Source organism: Opisthocomus hoazin, chromosome 4 (assembly GCF_030867145.1).
Source record: "Opisthocomus hoazin isolate bOpiHoa1 chromosome 4, bOpiHoa1.hap1, whole genome shotgun sequence".
Taxonomy (NCBI): domain Eukaryota; kingdom Metazoa; phylum Chordata; class Aves; order Opisthocomiformes; family Opisthocomidae; genus Opisthocomus; species Opisthocomus hoazin.
Genome location: NC_134417.1, coordinates 71,969,234 through 71,989,942, shown reverse-complemented (window position 1 = coordinate 71,989,942; position 20,709 = coordinate 71,969,234). Strand labels below are relative to the sequence as shown.

The 20,709-nt window shown below is 38.9% G+C and overlaps 1 pseudogene; it reads right to left on the bottom strand.

The window, feature by feature from the left end:
• The window catches only part of LOC104332521 (macrophage mannose receptor 1-like), a 91,625-nt pseudogene that overhangs the window by 23,056 nt on the left and 47,860 nt on the right, over positions 1-20,709 (bottom strand).

The window sequence follows — 20,709 nt, the reverse complement described above, 5'->3', positions numbered from 1 at the left end:
TGAATGGGAAGGCGTTGCAAGACTGGTGCTCACTGACAGCTGAGTCATTGATAACCCTTGTGAGAGTTGAAGAGACACAGAGGTTTTAACTGACTTGAAGGCATTCCTAGTACGCTACAGCTCGACCGATGCTTTTCACTTTATCTACTTCTGATAGAAGATGAGTTTATTTAGCCCTTCTGCTTGAAACTCCTTTTGACATATCCAGTGAAGAAAAGCATCAGTCTCACATGTCTCATAAGCCTTTCAACTCCATGTCCTCATGTTCATGGGGAATACTACAGGACTGTAATTAATACACATTCAGCATTCTGGTGGAAAACATTCATTCCAAAAACTGTTAAAAAAACAATTACTACCTGGTTCCCAGTTAAAGTATCTGAAGGGAATGCCATCACTCCACTGCCAAGCCACTGTTGAGATACCGACTGTTAAGCGCAATCCAGAGAGAGGATCTCTTGCTGTCAATCAAACCTAGGTAACAAAAAGAGTTGAATTCTAACGAGGTTTGTTAAGAAATGCTCTGCATTTGCAAAGTTTGGAGGAAGATAATCAATGTCTCTTTAGTGATTTCTAAGTTCAGTACAGAATCCATGTTTACTTGTAGTAGTCTCAGAGACTTCATTCTGTAGATTAAAAAAATGGCAAAATACTGTTTTACATACTAGTTTATCTGAATGTAATGCTATTCTACAGCTATGTGTAAGCAATAATCTTTCTAAACTGAAACACTGAGCTGCTATTATTAATATTTATGTTACCAGCTTGCGTGCTTGTGATGCAATTGATACAGGGCTTTCATTCTACAGTCTATGTATAAATCCAGAAAGTCTTTAGGTTTTTACTAGTGTTTTGCATAAAATGTGTATGGTATTTCCAAAAATCTATTTCACTAGATATACATGAAGAATACTGTTTCTTAACACAAAAGTCATATAATGACTGCCTCCTGTAATGACATTCCTTCTTGTAAGGTCCCTTTCTGGGATCTTTCTGGTATTTTCTGAGCTTGAGTCAACTTCTGCTTAATTAGCTGGAAAGTCTTAGCTTTCTCTGAAAAAATAATAATAACAGAAATAATTTCAAATGACAGTTCCACAACTTACAAAAGTTCCACCTATAAAAACCTTAATTTACAGTAATTGTGCTATTTCTCTAGCACTACATATACCATTTTAATGTCAACTATTCATAGTAATGTGATTAAAGCACTGAAACATTTTTAATCAGGAAAAAAAGGTGTTTGACACTCTTTTTACCGAGTCTTGCTTGTTAGTTCTCTTGGATACATTTGCTCATGTAGCTCTGTGACACTTAATTCTGCATTCTGCTGCTGGCAGCTCTTCCTTGCTTGGTGCCACGTGAGAGCTGACTGGTAGTTTGTCTGGTAGTAGATTCCTGTCAAAGGGTCTGTAGTCCAAAATCTGTCATTGTCTGTGTGAAAGAAAGGAGATTTAATATTGCAATTTGTTATAAACATCTTACACAAAATGTTATGAGAAAGTTTATCTGCAAGCTTACTTGTGGAATGAGATTCTGCAGCAAATAAGGCTCAGACCCCACAAAATTCATACTCTTCTGTTAGCTTCCTCTTTGTTGAGTAAAAGAGGGTTTGCCATTAACATTAGTAGATAAGGGCCTTTCATCCTTTATTTTCAGTATCACCTGTGAAATCTGATAATCTCCAGGTGAAAAAAAATGAGTAAAGAGATCAATAATGCAAAACTACACCTTGGTTATTATCTAATCTGAAAACTTGTTCAGCAGCTCATAGGCTATGCTGAATTAATTCTTGGCTGAAATACAACTGAAATGCAAACATTTCCAATGGTGGAAAGTTAGCTTTTCAAACTATGCCTCATTAATTACATTTGCAACACTACAGGCTTGGGGAAGAGTGGCTAGAAAGCTGCCCTGTGGAAAGGGGCCTGGGGGTGCTGGGCAACAGCCAGCTGAACATGAGCCAGCAGTGTGACCTACTGTCACCAGCAGCATCTTCCAAGGAAGTTCTGGGTTGGTCTTGCAATTTACCATTTACTTACAATATTGCCAGCTACAATGGCTGGAAATAGAGCAGTTTCATACTGTAGTCAAGAACTATGAAAAAACTGTAGTGATTTTTGTGTCATATATTCAAAAATAATTTTCTAAAAGTAGCATTATTTTGTTGTTCATGCAACTTAACTTCCTGTCATTCACTAACAATAAGTCATTGATTTAACTGTTAAATGTTGTGGTGCTTTTTGTCATCTGAAATCTTGTAGAGGAACTGAATGACATCGTGCATGGAATTGTTTCCTTATATTTACTGTAGGAGTATTAAACATAAAGATATTTGCCTTTTATCCAGCAATGCTAACACAATTTCATTATTAGTAGTATACAGTTAAATAAAGCACTTTCATTAAAGCTAATGATTAAAAATAGCTTAAATCCACTTTTTCCTTTAAAAGTAAAGTTAAAAAAAGCATGTTTTGCACATACTACATTCTCTCTGAAGCTAAGCACCTGTGTGTCTCCAGGATGGAAGACCACAGGCCTGAATGGGTGAATGAATCATCCTCCAGTCCAACATTGCCTGAGGTGGAACAGCTGATGTTAGACTAAGGGGAGCAGAAATCAAAGGATCCTATCCATGAGGCAAACAAGTGGGTTCAAGACACTGTCAAGATTAACCTTTAAACTTTACCTTCATGGCTTTTAGAACACGAATCATCCATGGTTCCATAGATCTTCCATTTATTCATCGTTGCTGATCCTGTTTTCAGCACAATATTGTCTTCTTGTCTTGTGCCAGCACTGAGAAATAAATCTTCCCCTTGGATTGCCAAGGTTGCATTTCTGCAGTCCCATTTCTGCAATTCACTTTTCTTGTTGCAGGATTACAAAGAAATTTTAGCCTGGTTTTGCTTGTAGGGTCCTCCCAAGCATTGTGCAAATGCCACACTAATCACCTGGTGATCAGACACCCACCTGAATTTTTGTAACTCAGCGTTTGTGTTACAAGGAGCTGTTGTGACTGCATGAGAACTCTGAGCAATTAAACAGAGCTTAGTATCCTCATTGTATATTATAAATATTTCATTGTCTGTAAAACAAAGTAATCAGAATTAATGTATTTATAGTGAGCACATGGTGAGGGGAGCTTGTGAGGAAAGAGATGTCCTGTTGATTCTATTCTGATCTGACTCATGTCAAGAGACTGTAAATCTGAGTCACTTTTGAAAAGATCAAACAGCATTTTCAAGACTTTTATTTCCTTCTGGGAAGGAAAAATAAGTGCAGTTCATGTAAATACAATACACAGGAATAAGAACACATAAAATATATTGTGACAGCTTCAAAAAAGTCATCACCATAATGGAATTTCCATTAGTATAGTGGATTTTATTTTTCCAAATCCCTCTTGAAATACACATATCTTTCAAGATTTCCAAAAGAGACCTTATTGAAGATTTGGAAGATTACCATCACTTCATGCACTATAGATTTAGCTCATGTTACAGACATCTCCAAGTGGCTGTGTTTGTGCTTAATACAGTTAGTGAGAGCCATCTGTGACTCTTGCTCCTTCTGTAATTGGCATGTTCTGTTATGGTTTGGCGTTTTTTTCATGATGAAAAACTGTGGAACTGTATCTTGTTATCTTGCCTTGCTCCAGTGTCCTGTCATTGGTCAGTCTATCATGAGAAATCAACATAATTCACACGACCAAACCACAAAGATTGTCACAAGAACCAACACCGGGCCGTATATAAAGGTAAAGATACTACCGGCGTGTGCCTGTGTGCTGTTATGGAAAGACAGCATGTGAATGCTGAACAAGGTAGCAAATGCTCCCCAAGAATTCTAGGCAGCCTGATTTAGTAATCTATGAAGACAAATAGGCACCGCTGGGAAGGGCTGCCCAGTACAGTGGTTGTACTCCTGCCAACATGTAAAGCAGGTCATTCGGTGCTGGACATCAGTCTGTGAACACAGCTAACCACTTTTCAAAACGTGGAGTAGCACACAGCTCCCACTGGCTTTTGGTCATGAGGGGTTGAAATCTGGACTACAGGGAATATTCTAAGACCTATTGCACAGGAGGGCAAGGCTTTGCCCTTCAGTTCTCTGTGCATCAAACCCCCACCTGGAAACAGAGATCTAACATCACCCCCATATCAGTCGGAGAATAACCACATAAAGGACGGTGAGATACTCTTCCAAACATTAAAGTAAATTTGTAGGACAAGAGTAGGATGTTAGGGCACAGCCAATGTTGGGTAGTGAAGAGAGCAGAAAGTGTCTGGGAAATTCTGGGAAGCTATGACAGGAAGAATAGTTCTTGTTAGGATATCTGTAATTAATGCTTGAGCTCCTGTGGAGGCCCTGTATTACTTTCACCAGTTTAGTAATCTATGGAAGTTTCACTTCTTCAAATCTAAATTTAGAGCTAAGACCTAGTTTCTTCTTTCCTTGTCCATTTAGACAGAAATTTTTAAATCTTATTAAATCTTTATTTCTTACTGCTAACTAAAGAAGTGTTTAGTGCAGTGCCCTAAGTTTCAGCTATTGCACCTCATAGTATTTTTGGCTCTAATAACAGGAGTTCTTGCTGGAAACTGTGAGGTTCATGCTTGGGCTATCACGTGGATTTGTGTCGCAGATCGCAGAGCAGAGGGGAGATCCCCTTTTTGCACAGGCTGCTGCTGGCACAGCTCACACAGCACAGCATCTGCTTCTGGAAACTGTAATTTGTACCCCACTTCTCCACAAATCTAACAAATTGAAGGGTAAAAGAAAAGCATCCTCGAACCTCGTTTAATTTGATGCTCCGAGTAATGTCAACTAATTCAGTGTGAAAATTAAGCCAGATGGGACAACTTAATTTTTCTTGTAACTTAACAAACTGGACACCATGTATACACCTAGCTTTTATCTTTGATTTATCAACTGGTAAAACTATTGTGGTATTATTTCACGTGAATTTATCCCAGGAGAACCAATACAAATTAGCCGAATCTTTACAAATCTTTCTGTTAACCAGTGATTTTGACAACAAAACTGCCTTTCAAAACTATTTAATCTGTAAAGTACAAATTAATTTTAATACTTAATACTTCTTTCTTTGTACCAAGTGTAAAGGAGACAAGCAAAGAGGAATATTCTCAAACATTACAAATGAGCTGCAACCCTTTATTGAGTCAAAATCAACTTCAGATATGATGCAAAATACCTTATTTGTTTTGAAGGAAAAGGAGGAATATTCAGCAGAAATTGCCCTTAGAATTTTCTCTTTTTTTCATCACTTTATTGTGAAGACAAATCTCACAATATGTTCTGCAAGGGCAAAACATCACTTAATGTGAGAGAAGAACCCCATTACAGAGTATGGGGTCTTCAGAGCTGTGTTACCAATACTATCAAAATGTCAAAATTATAAATAATGATACTATTTTGGCTTTGGGTTTTTTTTCATCTGTTTATTCATTTGCCTTGCCTTTATCATTAGCCATCAAACAGCACTGAATCCAATTCAGTGTCAGTGTTTACAAAAGAGATAAATACGGATATGTGTTGCAACTGACATGAAGGAAAAAAAAGGTGTAAGATCAAGTCAGTAAAAGTAGTTTTAGTACAGAATGCCCTTCATTCCCTATCCTCTGTAATACGTTTTCTTTGACTGCAATATCTACAAACCAGCAATCCAATGTCATGTGAATCTCTCCTTTCCAATGTCCTCTTCTGTACAGTTTTTATGCTCTTTCTAAGGGTCTGTTTCTCCCAGAGATCCTTGAAATCTTTGTTTTTTCTTCAGTCTGCCATAGACAACATATAATTCATGGAAAATTTAAACAGCACAGCAAACCTCTAAAGCATTTCACTGCCGAGACACTGCCTTACCGGCCTGCAGCATGGGTGCAGTGCCCAGGTGTCAGTCCAGTTACCAGAGAGTTGGAGGACAGTAAAAGAAGACATCCTAAAATGAGCAATCGCGTGAAATGAAAACAGCAATGGGTTCTTCCAGCTTTGTTTGGCATCCACTTTATTTTGTAGTTTATTTATGTTTCTTTTTAGTCATATGCCTTTTTCAGGTTTCTGTGTTTCCTCCTGTTAGCCTCTCTCTTAAGGTAAATGACTCATTAAACCACCTAACCGTGCAACATCTCTGCTTGCTAACTAAACAACACTGAAGTATTATTATGTAATATATAGATCCTTTATTGATATAGTCTCATACTCGTAATTGATACAAAACATTCAAAGTCACAGAATATGACTGTTTGCTGTATTCCAGTAGAGTGCTGCGCCGCCTTGCCTCTCTTTCAGTCTCACTTTGATTTTTGATCTTGAATAAGAAATAAATCATTAAGCCCATCCCTAACAAAACAAGAGTAAGTAGTATCCACATATTCATGTGACCATGTGCTTTGCCCTTTTTGGCATCTGTAAACAAATACAAAGCAAATAGAAGTGGGTGCACTGTATCCATAAATAAATATGAAGAGTACTGAAAACTATTGGTCTGATTTCCCCCTTAATTACCAGGTTGTTCATCAGCAGCCCACATTTACAAAGGAAGTGGAATTTAACCTCAGCATCTCCTGCCCTTTTTCCACTGTTCTCTTGGGGCAAGGGTAGGAGGGGGGGCAAAGAAGCTATGATAATTAAGATATAGATATTATTGTATGGGTTTTTTTAGGATGAGATTTTAATTAAAATCTACCATAATGTCTCTGTGTCAGTCCCCCTCATACATCTTAGCATGCAAAAAAGGAGCAAAGAGGTGGTGATCAGTTTACCAAAGCATTTAGTTACCCTGGGATGCCTTAAGTGTCTCATGGATACTGCTAAATTATGCTGGGAATTAATTCAATGGCGACTAAGTAAATTAAGATCATATAAATAAACATACTAAAAAAAGGAATAATGAATACTAATTAATAAAAAAACTCAAGTATTTATTTTCATGTCTTTGAAACTATTGGGAAGGAAAAAGCAATCCTACCTTCTGCATTTGCAGCTGCTTTAAGAATAGCTGTCAAAGACAAATGTTTAGTCAAAATCTAAAAAGGTCACATTTTCACCCTGACAGTTTCATGTTAGCAAAAGGTCTGGTAATGTGCGCATCAAGGCTACCTCATCATTTCTCCTAGAAACACATATGCTAAATTAACAGAGATGAAAAGTTGTGATTGATTTTTAACATCACATTCACTGTAAGAAAACTGGCGTATTTTGCATATTAAATTAATAACCGAAGAATCTCCAAGCACAGGTAGCTTCTGACTGTTTTAGATGGACTCTTTCTTCCCCCAGGGTTAATAAATCTTGCCCTCTTCACTGGGTCTGCATGCCTGTGGAGACTGGGAACAATGTGATCACAGAATCATTAAGGTTGGAGAAGACCTCTAAGATCAAACGCTGAGGATGCTCCACAATTTTACAGTACTGCATACAAGTCTTTTGAGACCCAGCAGATTTTGATTTGCCGTAATTCATTTGCATCTGTAATTACTTTTGTAAGCTCAAGCTCTCCTATGCAGTTTTTCCTGGCTGTGCAAAGACGGCGCCATCTGCAAAATGGTTCTCGGTGCGCTGGGCGTGAGCTGGATGGCGGACAGTGCAAGAACGGGTCTTCCCCATGGGCAGCAGGAGCAAGCACCAGGAGCCAGGCTGCTGCGGCAGGAGCACTGCGATGCATCAAGCTCCGGCGTGTTTGTGAGCGTGAAGGAAATGCAACTGTTGTTGTCCCTTGGAAGGATGCAGAGCTTGCTGTCCTGTAACATTTTCTTGTGCTGTAACCCCATTCTGCTGGACGACCTGGTGTCAGGGACTATTCTCTGTACTTTGGCACGGCACGTGGAGGCCACTCAACAGTCGAACCCAACAAATAAATTATCTGTTGACACTGAGTTTCTGCTTTCCAATATATCTGGTAACAAATAATTCGCTTTCTGTAGCGTTTATTGCTCATACTACCCAAAGAAAAGTAGGAGTTGCCCTAAAAGGAGAATTTTCCTTTTCAGAAGATGCTCTGACACCGCTACGAATGTGTACAGCTGCTTTCCCCACCAGCTGCAGCTTTGCTCTGGGAGGGAAAAAGGACAGAACCTCAGAAACATCCCGAACCACAGGGTTGCAAAACAGGGCAGGAAATCATAATTTTTTGCAGAATTAACAGTTAAATTCCAAAATACCACATGGCTGCTTGGCTCACGATATTCTGAAATTTCTGCTTCCTGACCAAAGCAGATGGTGCTCAGTTACACAGAAACACAATACTAAAAAAAAAAAAAAGCTAACCAAAACACTTCTACTATTCTCAAAGGTCACTAGAAGTGCTCTGGATCATGCTTCCGTTCTGCTGTTATTTGAACGGAATGGCTTCATCCATCTTTTACTGGAACAGCATGTATCATAGTACAGCAAGAGGAAGTAAAGCAAATTATTGATGCAAACTTTGTTCCATAGAAAGTGAATATGAATGTTAGCAGGAAAATGCATTTGTATGTGGGAGGGGAGGAAAACAACAAAGGAGTTTTTAAAAATTTTCCAGAAAATATTTATCATCTTTAGTTATTAATTGAACATTCCTCACAGAATGCAAGAAAATCTGAAGTTATGAAGCAATAAAACATGAACAGGGCAGACAAAAAAGAGGATAACTCTACATATTTGTATTATTTTTGTCTGAATGCTGAAACAGGTGATAAGGAAAAGTCTGTAAACACAGTGTTTTATGTTGGTCTTTTGTAATGACCATATTGTGTTACTACTTCTGAAATAAAACCATAAACATCAAGAGCAAATATTAAAGAAGTCACTCTTCTGTTTCTTACAAATAAAACCCTTTTGGGAAGAGCAAGGAAGGATACTCCAGTAGCTGGAGAACACAGACAATGCCACGCAGTAATCAAGCTGCTCCTCTGAGGGCTGTCTTTCACCCCAGTTGACAAAGTCTAAGGCACTGTTGTCTTGCCAAAGCAGCTGCCCTAATGTTACAAATGTTAGTGGCAATATTAATAGTTCCACATCAAAGATCTTCACAAATATTAGTGAATATTAATATTATGACTTTACCCAGCCTAACAAAGCAATACTACTTTCTTCAATAATTCTATCCGTGGTTGTTTTCTAATGCATTTTATTTATTTTTATTCTCTTCTTGAAAACAATATAATTGCATTTCCAAATTGTGATTTGCAGATTTGCCAATCATAAATTAGTTTTAATTTACATATTCCCATATTTTTGTCTAGGGTACTAAAGTTTCAAATGGAAAAAAATAAAGGTAGGCTCTTTTTTTAATTTGTAAATTATTATTTTAGCAACACTTACTGAAAATCAAGCAACTTTTACTGTAATGCTTAAACATATGCTTAGTTAAAATCAAAACATTTCTTTTTTGCATGAACTGAAACAAAAATTTTGAAGTATCAATGAGTTAAAATGAATCAAAAAAAAAAATCCTTTCTGACTTCTTGTGGATTGACACTAGTGTTGTTTTTTCCAGGTGAATGTTTTCTGCCGCACTCTTTTTTTCTCGTAGCCAGCAGCCTAATTTTCTCCATACAGAGATACAGAGAAGCTTCATGCTCTGGGCTCTGGCCAGGCACTGAAACTCCCACGTGGGTGCTCCCCAGCGGTGAGAAGATGAGAGCCAGCTAGGACATGTTCGTCATGGGGTGCAGAGCAAATGGGGTGGGAAATGCTTTATCACAGACCTGGAACAGGAGACCTGTCCTCAGGGAGGGCTGGTACATGTCATTGACTGTAGCCCTCTGTGAAGGCCCTTGGTGACACTGCAACCATAAGAAGCTGTGCAAAATGATCATCGATTACAGCCATTCAAATTTAGAAATGAGGCCCCATGATTTCCTCAGGTATGGACAGCTGAAATTACATGTTATATCTCGCTTTCTTAAAGAACAGTATCTTTTGTGTTGTGCGTCTCAAGAGATCACCTCTCCACTTCTTTGCTGCTGAACCAGATATAGACAAGATATTTGAATTGTGGCAGTCCCCATGCTGTCATCCCTTTGGTGGACCCATACAATATCCAAGACCCGTAACTCAAGCCAAGCAAATTGTTTTTCTACAGCCTTTCACACCTATTGCAAAAAACCATTACCTTCCAAGAATTTTTAAATTATATGCTATTAATCTACCTTTTTATTTTTAACTAGCTTCCTTTGTACTTCAATTAGTTCCTTAAAAATAAAAATGTATCTTCTTCATATTCCTGTCCATTTAATGAAGAATATTTATGATTATTTATAGAACTTAAAATAGTTACCATTTGCATTTCTGTATAATCCTATCCAAAAGCCACTTGTCTTGTTTGTGTATAAGTCTGCATGCTCTAATAAAATGCTTGATTCAGCCAAATCTTCTACAGAAGTCAACACACCACCTATAAGAAAACCGACAGAAGAGGACTGGAGGTATCCTCTGCCATACAAGTGAGTGGTAGTTACAGCCTTTGATATAGGACAAGGTTAATAATAAAACCTCTCCTGGTGGTAGGTAGAAAGTAAAGATTTAAACAGAGACCAGAAAGTAGTGTTCATCTGTAGGGGAACCGCACAGACTATGACTGACATCATCAGAAAAGAAAGGCATGAAAGCACAGAGAAGATGATTTTTAAACACCAAAGTGCACATTATTTTCAAGTGAACGGATAAGATTTTTCATAGTTATTACAGATGATTATTTATTTGCTATTCATGGTTTGACAGGATATTAAGTAGCAAGTAATATTGTGCAGCAAACAAATTTGCGATTCAAACTGAAGTATTAATTTTTCTAGCAACACTGGTGGAGGAAGAGGGCTAAGAGGATCTAAAACGGTAAGAAACAAAAGGATCCATTTCTTTTGGGCAGTATAGTGCTTCCCTTTCTCTTTCACAGCCTCCTGAAGCATGGATGAGATAGCTGATGATTCAGCAGCACAGGTGGAAGAGGGACAAGGAGCAGCTCATGGTCTTGGCCACGACGAGACGCCTCCAAGATGGAGTAGGGAAGCGTTTGCCTTCCCCTGGCTCCGGAGGCTGCTAGGGAGTCGTGCTGGTAGGGCGAGGACTTCCAGGAGGAAAATGCAACCCCTTTCATGGGGATCACACACCACACATTAAAAATAAGTGGTTGTTACGATGATAATTATTTCTGCTCTTGTGTAGGGAAAGATACAGAAAAGAAGTGATAAGGCCAGAAAGAAGTTAACGCATTTTAAAATCTGACTAAAAAGAGAAACTTTGTGAATGAAGAAATGTAAGAAATAAGCACAACTGGAAAAATCCCAAGGAAAATTGACCCCTTAATTTCAACGTAACTGAAGAGTAACAATGGTGAAAAATAAATAAGACTTTGATTTTCTTTTTTTATTATGTGTAAATTTTGCAACATTTTTCAATACATTTTTAAAGTGATTTTTTTTTATGTCAAGATTGAAATCCTGTCTTTGGGTAAAAAAAAGTAATTACCTGATTGAATGCACAGAGTCACAAACTGACCCCAGCTCATTTCATTGGCATTGAAGTTATAGCAGTGGCTTCAGAAAGGAATCCAAGATATGTGATCAGATTAGGGACATGTTCCAAAATCCTTTGGGGGATCAGAAGGAAGTATGTCTAAAAGAAATGAGAAATTATGGATGCTTTCATTCAGTACAGATTGCAGTTCTTCAGATATGAAATTTATTCTTAAATAAAAACCTTTCTTAAAATTACTTCAAATATTCTTCAGCACACAGTGCCAGAATCATCACTGACTGTGTCAAGAGTGGCAGTGAGGAGCAGCACGGCTCAGTCACAGCTGAACGACTCAAAGAGAACCTGTGCTCTTCTGTGTTACCAACTAAATCAAACTTGGGCTGTCTCAAGGATATTTGAGTGTTCATGGGGTTTTGGTTCTGATTTATTTTTTATAACCAACAAATTTGTATAAATAAAAGATACAGTAAAAAGCAGAAAAAGAAAAGCCCAAAAAGTCCCAAACCCTCAAGAGGTTCAAATAACAATTTGACTTTAAATCAAATATAATCTAGATCAGATTTCACTGTGGAAATTTCCCTTTAAGTATTTTCCTCAACGTAATAATCCCTACACAAAATTTCTGAACAGCTTTAACTCTGACAGTGCATGGAATAATCTGAAGTTCATTGAATATTTGTATAGTAGCCCCTCGTTTTCCTGCAAGCAATGACATTATGGAAAGAAACAGTAACATTGCCAGTTAGTGCACGTGTTTTTAAAACAAAAGTTGCACATGAATAAATTTGAAGTTCAGAGCATGGCCTGGAAAAGAAATTAAAGAAAAACTACACAAAAACAGATCAAAAACGCCTCAGAATTTCCATTAACTCAGTGTTACTAGAGCTAACAGCAATTGCTCTAATACAAATGAGAAAGCAAAAAAGTTCAGTCTAATCCTAAAGTTTGCTGTAGCTTTTGATTTGGAGTATTCCTTAGCAACACCCATAGAATCGCTATGAAACATGAACTTTTGTTTGGGCTGATAACAGACTTTTTTTTCCCAACACCATAATACATTAGCAGCAGGCACCAGACCGCTGCATGAATAACCAGATACAACCCTTCCTCCTTTCCCCAGTTTTCAGAATCTAGTAACAGTGAAGCTGTATCCACTGTACGAACACTGCCTATGTTGAAGGAACAATATCTATTTTGTATTCAGTGGACATTATTGATGATAATCCTTCCCACAAAATCTCTGTCAGGAAAAAATTTCACATTCTAGACTTGCAGTGAAATGTTTGGTATTCCCACAATCTCTATGTTCTGTCTGCCTGCAGCACAGGATAACTCCTACGGCAGTTGTCACCCCAGTCCAGTGAAATGGCCGTATCCTGGTGGCTGAATGACAACTCCATCAAAGTAAAACATTGTCCACGCAAAATAAAGGTATTGGCATTACATACTCAGGCTTATTATTCCTTAATATGTACTTGGAAATTTGTATTTCAGTCAAAGCAGATCCAGCAAGGTTTCTGCCATGAACCCAAAAGTCATCATCATAACTTACCCTCAGATTTTTTGCAGGCAGGAAAATGTTTTTCACTACAAGATGCTGTTTTCCAGGTCCTACGCAGTTCTAGATAGACAGAGGCTATTTTCTGTTTTCATTCTCCGTAGTACCACTTATAAAAATTATTTTCCTTTTATCCATCCATCTGTAATAGCCATAACTCTAAAACTGAAACACACATTTAACATAATTTTTCTACACTCTCTTCTGCTATTTCAGGTAAGCAGCTTTATACAAATGCACATTTTCGCAGTGACATGTAGAGCTCAGTTTATAAGGACCAGGAGAACACATCTGGTGATCCAAACTTGATTGTAATGGAATTTTGACTGCTTTCTAAACCACATTTCTATGACTGCACAAACAACCAACTTTGATGTAAAGTGGACTTAAACATTATTATTTTGTTTCAGATTGAGACTTCCTGTGGTTTTGTGCAAGTAGGAGGATTCATGTCAAGGTTGGTGACTACCAATCACTTGTATAGTCTCAGACGAAGCATTTTGTCTGGTAGGAAGAGGCACTGTTAGAATCACAGAAACATGTGTTATTCAGCAATGAGTTCACCGTCTCAGACAATGTAGCCACCTGAGAGGCTTTATCAGAGTGCTGCTGCATCATATAATCAGAAATGCTATTTTTACATATCATTTATTGTAAGTTCTCTCTAGGGAGAATTTCAGACATGGTTTGCTATGTTATGTATCAGCGTGGAATCACAATTAATAAAAACAATCTGAAGATAAGAAGATAATTAGTGATGAAAGAGCTCTTTTATTATCAGGATAATTTACTCAGCTCAAAGAACAATACAATAGAAACATGATAGTTAAGTGCATTGAGCAACTGCATAGTCACTACAGAAGCTGAAGATCATTTTGGCACTCAGTTACAGAGCTAATCAGGCTCATGCTTACTCGAGTGTTCCTTTACAGAGTGGTGGACCTGGGTCTCCATATTCACTTCTGGTACTGTATAGCTTTTACTGCCTGTAATCTTTGGGATTTAGCAGGCGTAACAAGGACAGAGGTGCATGTTATGTCCTGTGAACCCTTCCGAATCAAAAAATAATGAAAAAGCTACAGGTGCCAATGATCACAAGGCACTAGCCTTAATGACCCTGTTGGTCACTTTGAGTAGAATTCACCTCTCCTAAAAATGACCATCTAAGAGTTAAACAGCTAGTTTGACCTAAGTGGTTAAGATTCCCGTAGAGTTAGTAGAGAGGCCAGTACTGTCAGAGGTTCCCATCCTTCTCCATAGCCTAAGATGGAGTTTAAAGATTTAAGATGGATGAAATTAAATGAAGTAAGTGCTGCTCACCAGCCCTAGGTTCCTAAATCTGTTCACGCTACAGTTCTCCCTGCTGATAGTAATCCAGTCATAGTATTTAACTGCACCACCTATGGATTTATTAATCTTACCACGTTGCTGTTGAGCCCAATCCATAAGGGCTCTCCATATTGTGCTGCCCGCAGCAGCGGGAATATATTAGTGTAATAATCAAAAATGCTGGCAAGCTCTGAAGATTTCTCCTTGCAGGCTTCTCTTGCTTCTTCCCAATTCATTTTAGAAGGAATGATTAAAGAGCTTCTGTTACCATAATGGATAAAATCAGAGTCTGGAGCAGCTGTGGAATGAAACAGTTCAGGCTCTGTAAGAAAGAGGTACAAATTTCAGTGGAAGGAGAGAAAACAGTGAAAAATTACTAGCTGCCTGAATAGCAGTATTACGTTTGAGTAACAGATGAATACAGTGCGGCAGCAAAAGCATCAAGTAAAAGCATTTCTTATTTCAAACACAGGAGATGCATATTAATGGTAACTTGGAACAATTTTTAACTATAGTGTAAAGAGTGTATTCAGGGATTAGGGAGCAGCAGAGAACGAGCTGTGCACATCTATAGACATGCACTGCACCAGGTGACCATGAGCCAGCAGTGTGCCCTGGCTGCCAAGAAGGCTAATGGGATCCTGGGATGCATTAGGAGGAGTGTGGCCAGTAGGTCGAGCGAAGTTCTCCTTCCCCTCTACTCTGCCCTAGTGAGGCCCCATCTGGAGTACTCTGTCCAGTTCTGGGCTCCCCACTTCAAGAAAGATGAGAAGCTACTGGAGAGAGCCCAGCGGCTACAAGGACAGTGAGGGGACTGGAGCATCTCTCCTATGAGGAAAGGCTGAGGGAGCTGGGCTTGTTTAGCCTGAAGAAGAGAAGGCTGAGAGGGGATCTTATAAATGCTTATAAATATCTCCAAGACCCTCCTGAACAAGGTCCTGTGCATCCTGCTGTAGGTGACCCTGCTTCGACAGGGGGATTGGGCTAGATGACCCACAGAGGTCCCTTCCAACCCCGAACATTCTGTGATTCTGTGTGATTCTGTGATTCTGTAGGTGAAATGATGTGAATACAGGTGACACAGTGATCCTCCCGCCAGAGCTCCCTAGGTCCTGCTCCCACAGTGCCAGCGAAATTCCTCCCAAGCACAACAAGCACAGTGTAGGATCTCCACACAACTTCAGTCTCAAAATAGGATGAATTTCATTCTAAGCAAAGTTTGTGACTCTGCTGCTACTTCTTTGTCATGTAGGATGAAATGAAAAAGGAGCCTGTAGTTGTACCTTAAATAAGATATGCGGAAGCAGAAGACAAAGAAATAGAGCTAGTGATGGGGACAGAAAAAAGGACAAAAACTGCCTTCGTGTTCGGTGTTGAGAATGCCCTGGCAATTGTTTTTGCTAGTGATGCCCTCATGGAGCTTTCTGCAATTGCACAGGACAGAGCTGTGAAACATCTGGCCCAGCTTTGGCTTCTTCCTGTATTTTTATTTGCTGCTCAGCAGTTCCCTGTTTCTGTTCCTGCGGGCTCTGCAGTGTAGCTGTGCTCTGCATGTGTCTCCCACCCTGAGGACACATGGAGAAAACTAGAACTTTTGCCCTTCTGGTTATTGCTGGTCTTGTGATAGAAAAGCATTGCTAGAGACTGATGAGAGAAATAGCCAGTTTAACTGACCTTAGTTAACCCCCCAGTGGAGCCTGTCTGAGGGTTTGTTAGTGGGGGGGGGGGGTTAGAGCTGGGGATGAGGTTGGGGAAGCGGTTCTTAGTGTATTGTCTGCCTGGCTAAGGTACCTATGGTGAAGGCTACTAGTAGATTAGTCTTTATGCTTTACATTTGCCTTTGCAAAATAACCTGATTCAGATACCTGTATCTGGGCTAGCTGGGTAAAACACAGATGGCTAAATTTTTCTGTCAATAGGGGAAAAAGGCATTTCGAAGGCACAGTTCTTTTAACCTGTTTTGGGTGTTTGCCTTAGGATAAGGCAGGGGAATCCTGCCTTCAAAGCTTCTACTCGACATGTGCAGGCAACTGATTTAAGTGTAGATAGCTGCAGGGTAGGTGAAATCAGCCTCTGTGAGTGTTGGTGCGTATGCTGGTAGGGCAGAGGCCATAAAGCCCAAACTTTTTATAATCTTTATCCCAGAGCAGGTTTTGTGTCTGGAATTCCTGAGATGGGAAAGTAGCCCTGCTTCCCTCACCCCAGCTGCTGCAGGCACAGCCACGCAGTTACCACCGAGGATTCAAACGGTCAGATTGCTCAGCAAATGTTTTCCAACAAAGAAGGCAAAAAAAAAAACTTACTGCGGTCCATCTGGCAAATATAGCTTTTGTTATGCTGGCAGTCAGTGTTTCCCCAGTATCCTGCTTCATCTACTGATCTTTTCGCCATTGCAATACAGTCAGTCTGGGGAAAAATTAAACAAGAAAATTATAGCTGATGAAGTGCAAAATGTCTGGCAAAGTAATAGAAATAGGTTTGAGGAGACAATGTTAACAGCTTTCTTTTCGAATTTTCTGGCTCCTATTTTCATTTGTTGTTTCTTGGAAAATAAACTTGTGTTATAGATCTTAAGCAAATGTACTTTCCTTGGCAGATTACTACAAGAACTTTTGTCAGTTTATTAAAATTTCTTGGAGTGCACCAAATCTATTTTTATTATGTAGTTTATGGTAATCCATATGGAATTTGTTGAACTTTCATTTGAATTCATGCTGTACAAGGAGAAACAATACAACAAAGTAAAAATCTCAGCTAATACTGAATATTTTCAGCAAAATCTAATAATTCTAACAATTCTAATGAATTGTAGTGGTAGTTATGCTACAGCACTCCTTTTCTGCAGTTCTAGACTTCTGCAGATGAATGACAGTAAGAATAGACTCTAAACAGGCCTATTAATCTCTTACAGCTTTAAAAACTTGATCTCTGAAATATTATTCAGTTGCCTTCTGCTTTAAGCTATTGAAATATAGGATCCTACATGAAAGAGAAATCAGGCTCTTACGCTAACCTTGAGTATGTTATCTAAGTTATGCATTTTCTGATATTTTTTCTGCTTACCTGTATTGTAATATACTTCCACTCAACCTCTGTGTATTTATCTCTAAATGGGAAATGTCTTGCCCAATTTGTATAGTCAAAAAAGCTTCTGTCTGTCCAAAGGTATGTACCCTCACTGTTAATATAATTCAGTTCAACCCACGTTTCGCTGGCGACATCCTTTACGTGGAAGGTGAAGGCGGCTATTAAAAAAAAAAAAATCAGAAAAAGAGCATAGTTGAGTTCCCTTTCTTCAAATTCAGTGTAAATCAAATTCCGAATAAAACAACCAATCAACTTCTAAAAATGTTGCAAATATCAGGTTCAGTATTGTTAGACTAAGAGTTAATGGTAAAAGAGAAAAATTACAATGGGTAATTTAAATGAAGCGGTTTGATTTCATTAAAAAAAAAAAGGATAGACTTTTAGTTAAAAATGATAGAGACTTCTTGGAAATATTATAGAAACTAGGGCTAGAAGGGACTTCAAAAGGATCAATCAGTCTTCCCCAAGGCAACATCAAGTGCGCATATGTCATTTATGATGGATGTTTGTTTACTTTCTGACTTGAATATCTGTGGGCATTTCATTACTATGAACTATTACTATTTATTTCATCTTCCAAGGCCATGGGGAACAGATTATTCTGATCCCTCCACATGACATTTTTGCCATGAGATGGGGAGTGCCATAATATCTGACTCCAGTCTTCTTTCTAGATTGAGCAGCTCCAGGTTTTCCTTTATAGGTTAGCTATTTAGATCTGGAGGCTAGTTTGGCCTTGTCATTAGGTGGTGAAATGTGCTGGCTTTGTACTTAGCACCAAAAAAGTTCAGATGTCATACCTTGTACTTGCTCATTGTGTACAGAGGCCAAAATTCCTGCTAATTCTATACAAGGATTTCTTGCAGAGTGCCAAGTCAGTCTCTCTTCTTCTCTGGATCCAAATATGTTATAACACTGCGGGGAGAGTAAAGGATTAGACAAAATTTCAGGTGTCAAAGAGTATTAAAACCATTAGATTTGATTAATTCAATTCTAGTCCATGCATGTAAAAAGCAGTAGATGAGGGATGTGCTGAAATGCGAAACTTTCTGCCAGCAGCGAGACCCAGCTAACCACAGTGATGCGTGTGCAGCACTCACAGACCTGCCGGCTGTCCAAGGTTAGTGCTGGGCCAGAGTGGGCAGCCTCCAAAGCCTCTTGAGGAACTAAGTAGATATCCAGGGTGCATGGGTAGAGGTTTTGGGTCATGTTACTGAAAAGTAGAGTTTTTGAGAGACTGAAACTATTCCCTGATTGGGAACATAATTTAGGGTCAGGCATCTCTCGGGTCAAGTCCTTTCAATTATATACCACAGACTTCGTGCTAAAGCCTGAGCTTGCATGAGCGCTCAGCACGAGCAGAACAGCATCAGGAAGAAGTGCTCTTTTGTACTGTTTATCAGTGTCCCATGGGGATTTTTCCTGAATACCAGTGTAAAAAAACGGTTTTGACCTTGTGTATGTTCTGAGGGACAGAAGACATAGTTTTTAACCAGCATATGCTGCTTCTCCCTTTTTACACCCTTTGAAAGTTTCCCCATTGATTGCACTGTGGGATTGATTTGTGGTTATCATTTGGGGTTTTTTTTTTAAGTTCATAAGGCCAGATGTACTTTTGCTTAACTTATTAAAAAACAATGCTTCCTTGTTTTCTATGTTTGATTTGACATTTATTGCTGTTTGTGTTACTCATCTTAATCAGTTGGTGTGATAGCCGGTTACATATGAGAAGTGTGACCTTTCATTTTCTCATCTGTGTTACTCAGAAAAAGGAGCTTACACTTACAGGTAAGGATAATGGAACAGTATTTCCACGCAGTAAGTATGTCTAAAATAAACAGAAAATTCTAGAAGCTGAAAAAGTAACTATGGCTAAAGGCCTGCAGGTATTTACAAAAAATTATAACTTAAAATGTTCAAATTCACCTTTTTTTGAGATTTACATATGGTCTTGACAACATGAAAATTGGATTCTAATTGGAATACCACTTAATAAACTGGTGTATAAAGTGAGAGAATTTACACAGTGAGATAAAACAGACAGTTGTTTTCTCTACCTATAGCAAATCTGCTAAATAGGGCTGGGATTTGTTACTGCACCTTATTGTTAAACAAAAGCCAAGTTTCAGGACATCCTCCCAGAGGTGGAAGTACAGTAGGAGCAAATCCTGAGTGAGCTGAACTGCACCTTTCACAGATGAAGCCATTTTTCACAGCACAGCTTATATCTTTCAGAAGGCCTGTAAATAAACAGAACACGGACAATCACTGTCTGAAACGCTCATACCACCTTTACAGCAGTCAGCCCCAGGCGGTATGCATACAGCACAAATGAAACCTTCCCGAGGCAGGTGAAACAGTTGCCATGTACACATTTATCCAAACACATGCCTCCTTCCTCTGTGGTAAGTTTGTCTCCAAATAGTGATGGCATGGTTTTAACCTCCTCATACTTGTTAAAAAAAACTGTCAGTATTCTTCAACTACTTATTTGTGGGGTAGCCTCAAATGTAAACATTTTGAAGCAGCTAACAGCTAAGTAGCAAACATTTTGGATTTTGATGCTACATTTTCAACCAAATATTTCTTGTTGCTATTTGACTCACCAAAACCTTTTGACATTATCACACAGTTTTCATCATTCGCAAAACTGGGTTCGTTTGGAGCCCAGGCGACGTAGTTCACTGGGGTCTTATCCAGCCACCTGAAAGAAACAAGAGGACAGCAGCTGCCAGACAGACACCTCCAACAGTTGTTTCCTTACAAAGTCTGTTTTGGTAAAGGGCTAAGCAAGGTCTTAGCAGTGACCAGAGCGCAAAGGCTCTACGTACACTGGAGAGGACATATCCACAGCATTACTGCTGCTTCTCATCTGTTTAGTACTATCACATTCAAGTCCCATCAGCATCCCATTTTGCCAGAGGCTGGACAAATAATGTCATACTCCTAGGGAAGGCTTCTTATGGTCTGGACATGACTGATCAGTGCATGGATCTCAAGATCTCATCAGTGCATGGACTTCCCTTTCATTCCAGAAAGGTGTCCTCCTGGAAATCTTCTGCAAACAAATTTCTAAAACAGGTTCCCTACCAGCAATTTTAGAAAGCAGTTGGGTGAGATGTTGCTCATACTTTTTGCTTCCAGCTCACATAACTTGAACCACTAGGATTAATCTGATTAAAGCCTTATTTCCACATGTTATCAAGCCTCCTGGGCTTTCTCTGTAACCACTAGTGATCTTGTCAGAGTTAATCTCA